Source organism: Portunus trituberculatus, chromosome 38 (genome assembly GCF_017591435.1).
Source record: "Portunus trituberculatus isolate SZX2019 chromosome 38, ASM1759143v1, whole genome shotgun sequence".
In the NCBI taxonomy this organism is placed as follows: Eukaryota; Metazoa; Arthropoda; class Malacostraca; order Decapoda; family Portunidae; genus Portunus; species Portunus trituberculatus.
In genome coordinates, this window is record NC_059292.1 from 31,674,043 (window position 1) to 31,681,542 (window position 7,500).

Genomic DNA, 7,500 nt, shown 5'->3' on the forward strand with positions numbered 1-7,500 from the left:
CAGCCCCAGGATATGATGAAATTCCTCCTAAATTACTTCAGCTCACTGCACACTGTATTGATGTATCTCTTACCCACATAATCAATATATGTTTTCAGCAAGGATGTTTTCCAGATAAGCTAAAAATTGCTAAAGTGATACCAGTATTCAAATCTGGTGAAGAAGATGATGAAAGTAACTATAGACCTATATCTATATTACCTTCGATCAGCAAAGTTGTTGAGAAAGCTATTGCACATAGATTTAAAGGTTTCCTTGAAGATTTTGACTTATTATCCGAGAATCAATATGGCTTTCGTAGTAACAAGTCAACTGAGAAAGCTGTAATGAGATTTACAAGTGAAGTATATAGAAATTTAGAAAGAAGACACTATGTTGCTGGCATATTCCTGGACTTATCTAAAGCATTTGATTCTCTGGACCATGATATATTAATTGATAAACTAAATAATATAGGAATAAGAGGAACACCATTAAAGTTATTCAAAAATTATTTAAACAACCGGAAGCAGGCAGTATATTGTAACAAGAATACATCGTTGCTGAAAAATATTGACAAGGGAGTACCTCAGGGATCAATACTGGGCCCATTGTTGTTCTTAGTATATATTAATGATATGTCAAATGCCAGTAACAAATTTAATTATGTTCTTTATGCAGATGATACAACTCTTTTATTACATGATAACAACTTGGATCACTTGCATACTGCGCTGAATATTGAATTAGAAAATATTAATAAATGGGTTATAGCTAACAAATTAAAGATAAATATTACAAAAACTAATTATATACTATTTCAAAATCGATCCGTAGTACACAACATGGGACCAGTATTTTTAGAAGGCTGTGAATTAAAGAGGGTTGCATATACAAAATTTTTGGGGTCATCATAGATGAAAATTTGAATTGGAAAAATCATATACAATCAGTTTGCTTAAAATTGTCAAAAATATGTGGAATATTATATAAAGTACGTCATAATTTAACAATTGAGGCATTGAAAAGTGTATATTACTCTTTGTGTTACCCTATTATTATATACTGTTTGTCAGTCTGGGGTTGTACGTGGCCAACATATGTAAAAGAAATCATAACAACTCAGAAGAAGTTGATAAGAACTATAACATATAGAGGGAAACATGATACGACATATTTTTATTTAACGATTTGAAATTATTAAGATTTGACTTTTACTGAAATATTTTTGTCTTCTCACAGTTTATAATGATATAATTAACAATAGTCACAGTAGTAAAATGTTTAGAGTTATTCAGCACAGCCAGGGTACCAGAGGTAATAATGTCAATTTGTTATGTCCACAACCAAGAACAACACTGTACAAATTTTCTATACACTGTTTTGGCCCGAAATGTTGGAATGCATTACCAGATGACATAAAATAATAGCTAATCTCAATCTATTTAAAATTAAAGTTAAACAATATTTATTCAATCTACAAAGTCAAGCTGCCACAGAATAAGAATATATGTAATAATTGCTGTAATTATAGCTAATGGTTAGGTTCTTGTGTTGAATCACACTATGTTAGATTATGTATATAATTCTTGTAAGTTTTTATTTGCTAAACATTGCCGTCGCGCCATATATATGTATGTATATGTATATGTGTATATATATATATATACATATATATATATATATATATATATATATATATATATATATATATATATATATATATATATATATATATATATATATATATATATATATATATATATATATATATATATATATATATATATATATATGTATATATGTGTATATATGTATGTATATGTATGTTACAAGGTTAATTAGTTCTGTCTGCTAAGGAGTTTATACTCAGCAGACTAATGCCTACAGATATGTACTATATATCTATTCATGTATGTAACTGTTATTTGGCAATGAGCTCAATAAACAATAAACAAACTACTACTACTACTACTACTACTACTACTACTACTACTACTACTACTACTACTACAACTACTACTACTATTACTATCACTCTCTTCATAAAACAGCAAACGAAATAAGGGATATTAGCCTTGACACTTAACGCCTCAATTTACATGGACTGAAGCTGTTGTGGTAAAAGGAAAACTAGTAATCTCTCTCTCTCTCTCTCTCTCTCTCTCTCTCTCTCTCTCTCTCTCTCTCTCTTATAGGTTAGCTGAGCCAATAAGTGCTATAAAGGAGATGTTGTGTTGCACTTTGCTCCCGAATGGAAAGGTAAAACGGTGCACCAGTTCATAATATCATCACCATCATTATCAAATCTGTGTCTCCCCCTCAAGCAAGGTTAGGAATGAGGCCTGGGAAACAGACACCACCTGCTGAAGGGGAAATGCATCCTGTTCGCTCTTAATTACACATACTTCTACCCTTGTGACTGTAACCACACCTTACTACGTGAGTCAGAAACTGAACTGTTTATACAATACTAGTTCTACAGTTAATTATAACAAAGAAAATAGCAACAAGTGAATAAATAGATAAATAACTAATAGGGAAGTAAATAAATAAATAAGTAAAGAATAGATTTATAAGAGTTTTGAGTCTTGGATTCGATTTGTTAAATGTTTTGTTCGGTTTTTTTCTATTATCTGTTTTTATTGACATCAAACCATTGCACAATATATATGCTGTATCACAAAATAATTAAATTTCAAATATGTATTGCATGCGTCTCAGTGTGTGACTGTATTGATGTTTAACAAGCTCCGAAGATACGTAGAAAATAAATACATAGAGACTACGTCGCATATTCAAATAGGGATTTTTTTTCCAGCCCTATATCACTATGTGTCATTAATCTGAAATGATTGTTAGGTCATGTCTAAGTGATGGTCATATTTATTGCATTACAAAAAAGCAAACTCTCCATCTATCCTCCTCTACCAGTATATAAGAAGGAGCAATGAGTCAACTGCAGGGTGATGCAGTGAGGCCGTCAGTGCTTTGTTCCTCCCAACACTGCTGAAGGCCTTCACTACAAACAGAATGCCATAGTTTCAAGATAAAAGCTGCAATGATACTGATGACATTCTTGACAACTCCTCAGCTGTGTATTTCCTTATTACACAACTGTATCTATTCATAGGAATCTTTAAAAAATCAGTGTCTTTCCTACTTCACGCATACACACATATATGGTGTCTCAATCAGACTATATAATCAATTAGTTAAGTTTCTACCTCGGTGGCAGCACATTGTATGTAAGTTAACTTTACATTGAAATAGGATTACTCCCTAACTAGGTTAGATATTATGTAAAACTATTTTTCTTTTCTCAATGCATATAATTTTTAATTAAAACCGTCTGTCTTAGGAGTTTCGACTCGACAGACCATGCCTGGTATATTCATTGATTGTAAATCTGCCTGTATTCCTTAAAAAGGACAATAAACTATACTTACTTACTATACTTACTTACACATTAATCATGATATTTGCTGAAGCTTGACACGGGTATGTTTCGTAAGTTATTACAATTATTCACAATTTGAGTTTTAAACATCAAAATACCTTCATGAATGAGTTTGAGTCAATGAACATTAGTATCTCCTTCAGCACCATGACGTGTTTTCACATTCACTCTGCTTACTATTTGGTGATTGTATACAGATTCAAAAATTTATGTAGGGATTAAAATAGTAAAGACTGTAGCCATTAATCTTCTGACCTCCATAGACACTTCCAAATGTCAATGAAATTATCTAATCATACCCAAAACTTATGCTAAAAATGCGTCCTAGTACTGAAGGGGTTTGAGACACACACACACACACACACACACACACACACACACACACACACACACACACACACACACACACACACACACACACACACACACACACACTTTTTAGTACATGTTTGCTTCATGTACAGAAAAAATATCATTGATATTTCCAATACTGATTTGCGCCTGTGTTGATAAGAAAACAGGTGTTACCTCTGAATACTATTAATTTCTCGCTTAATTTCAGTTAAGATCGGACTCTCTAGTCAAATGTTTGTATGTGTAAGCAGGTGGAAATCCAGCCGAAGCACACACACACACACACACACACACACACACACACACACACACACACACACACACACACACACACACACACACATTATATACATATTATATATATATATATATATATATATATATATATATATATATATATATATATATATATATATATATATATATATATATGGTCTCGTGACGACTGTTGTGTGGACCCATGGAGCCGTCAAGCTACAGAGGACCACACCACTTTCAGGCTTCATTGCAATGAAGGCTTCATCATCGGTGGCTTCTTCATCTAGTCAGGCTTCATCAATATGTCACATCATATGAAAGAAAGGAATATATATATATATATATATATATATATATATATATATATATATATATATATATATATATATATATATATATATATATATATATATATATATATATATATATATATATATATATATATATATATATATATATATATATATATATATATTTCTTTCATTTGATGTGACATATTGATGACGCCGTTGACTAGATGAAGAAGCCACCGACGTGATAAAGCTTTCATTGCAATGAAGCCTTGAAAGTGGTGTGGTCCTCTGGTGGCTTGACGGCTCCATGGGTCCACACAACAGTCGTCACGAGACCACAAAGACACTGTTCGCATCGCAACGTAATACTGCGGAAACCAATAACGGGCAATGTACCTGAGAAAATCTTTTATGGACGGAGTCGTTTTACTCTCTCTAATTGCATATGATGGCTCTTTTATTGTAGATTTATAATAAAAAAAGATCTGAAGGAATACATTTGACTGACTTCATTACTTTCTTCTTTGCAGATACCCCTTCCGTACCGTTTTATAATATATTTCTTCTAAAAGCAGAGATGAACTTCATATTTCACGTGTAAAAGAAAACACCATTAGCAATACAAAATATCACGTTAAATTAATTCATATTGGTGAGCACATTCCCGATTTAGAAGCATTCTCAGAAAGAAAAAAAAATGGAAACTCAGCAATTCTAAGCATCGCCGAGAAGGTTCATATTCTGCTTTTAAAAGATACACGGTAGTGATGTGTATACCATGAGAACAACAGAGAAGGCCACCATTACTGAAATCAGCTGCAATCGCAAATAATAACTATTGTTTAAGGATCCCAGAGTCTTATACATCATATCATATTGCCAGCAAACGTCACGCAGACTAGTACTCTCCTCATATACTTTGTGCATTTCCTACATTCGTCGCATAATATATAAAAACTTCGATAAATTTACATGTCATATAGAAATATATTCAGGAAGTTTTCTTACTTTTTCCATGTAATTTTCCTTATCATTATTATGAATCTCAATGTCATGAAGAACTATACAAAATTTAAACAATCCTTTTTTCTCACAATTAATGGCCACAATTTTTCTAAAACTGGCGCCTAAATTAAGTGTGTTAATGGGCCAACATGAAAGATATGTTTCGCTGAAATATATTACTAATGCGCCACGGTTAAATGTCCCATCTTCATTTACCTATCTATCTATCTATCTATCTATCTATCTATCTATCTATATATATATATATATATATATATATATATATATATATATATATATATATATATATATATATATATATATATAGTTATAGTTATTTATTTATATATATTGGAAAGAAGACAAGTAAACATGTAGCAACTCAATAGTCAGCCCAACATTTTTCCTTTTATTACCTGTTGGTTATATTACGAGTAACTGTCATGTTTCTTCCAACGACATTCATGAACTAGGCATGAAAATACTGTTTCTCTAAGTACGTGTTGGTAAGGGATGCAGGACCACAGTAGTTTAACTCTTTTTTAAGCGTTGATAGGAATTATGACTAATACATTGTGCGCATCACATGGTACATACATGTGCATGTGCTTCACAAGTGTTACCAGATTGATTTATAACACATAAAATATGCCGGTGTGAGATAAGTGTACTTATAAGAGGTAGAAATGGTCACAGCTTTACTGTTAAGTAACAATAACTAACAACTAAAAAGGAGAGATTAAGGAAAGACAGCTACATTTCTTAAGTAAAATTTGTTAATAATTAATAGTAAGAAGGTTAGGTTGAGTTACGTAGCATCTGTGAATAATTAATTACAGCCGTCTCACTTCGACAGTTTCCTCTTGTTTCATTACCGTCATCCTAAAAATTGCCAGAAACAAAAGAAACAAAAACAAAATGATCTGCGACAGTGACAGGTCTACTTATCAATATTACTGAAGTCATGAAAACAAAGTAAAAGCTGCATAACCATCAACAAGCTTAGAGTTTGATCTCCATGTAAGGATTACAAAATACTATCCTGTAGTTTTAGATAATATGTAAACCATAAAACAAAACTGGTAATGAAAAGAAATTGCAGCACATGTATAAGTATGTACGCTGTACAGCAAATGCACATGATTTTCAAAGACCATAGACGAGTCATGGAATATTTTCTCTACTTTATCATCGAATATATTTTTTTCAAAGATTTCCGGAGATAAAATAAACAAGTCGCAAGCTCAGTCGCGCCCTTTTTCTCTGCCTGCCTTGTACAAACAACTACAATCCGCCTTTCCGTTTTGTTATTATTTAATCCTGAGTGAACGGAAACACGCCTTGATGATAGGAACACCCAGGTGACTTTCCCTCCTGCAAGGTACACCTGTTCCTGAGAGTCAGGTGATGCTGTGACGGTGAACCACATTCGCACTTCACCTGAGACGACACTCCCCGAGGAGGCACCACAACACCAACCCGACACACATCACCAGCAGATACCAGGCACTAAATATTAGATATCACAGCGTGGGTCATGCTGGGAGTCAAAGCACACAAAAAATATATTTCAATAAGATAGACATAATTTTGCTACTCAAAACACAACTATACGAGTTTGGCAACGTGAACAAAACATTTCTATTGCTATGCTATGTCATTGTCATGTCGCACTAAAATAACTGATAGGGGAAAGATAAAAAGTAGATCTGACACTAATTATCAGAAATGTTTTAAATGTGAAGACTTGAGTATTCTAGCTTTTGATTACATAATCTAAGTTACTTCGTTTATATGACCATGTTTTAGCATACCGATAAACAGAAAACATAACATGTCATTGGAATATCTATTTATGATGGAAAAAAAAAAGATATCTAAAACATTTTTGCTTGAAAATAGGTCCTATTTTCTCATTTTATAAATTCATGATGATTTTCTCTTAGTTTCTTTACACAAATATGATGCATACATTGCAATCTTTGCGTGCAAATAAAAGATGAGAATCTTAATGAATTCACGACACATTTTGTGTCCACGTGGTCGAGTAAATATCCTGTAGGAAAAATCAGTCTCTCCACCAAAATGTCTTTCTATTTATAGCAAGGCTCTGCTTGGGTTGATCAGGTTTTTAGAGACACTGTTTGCTCG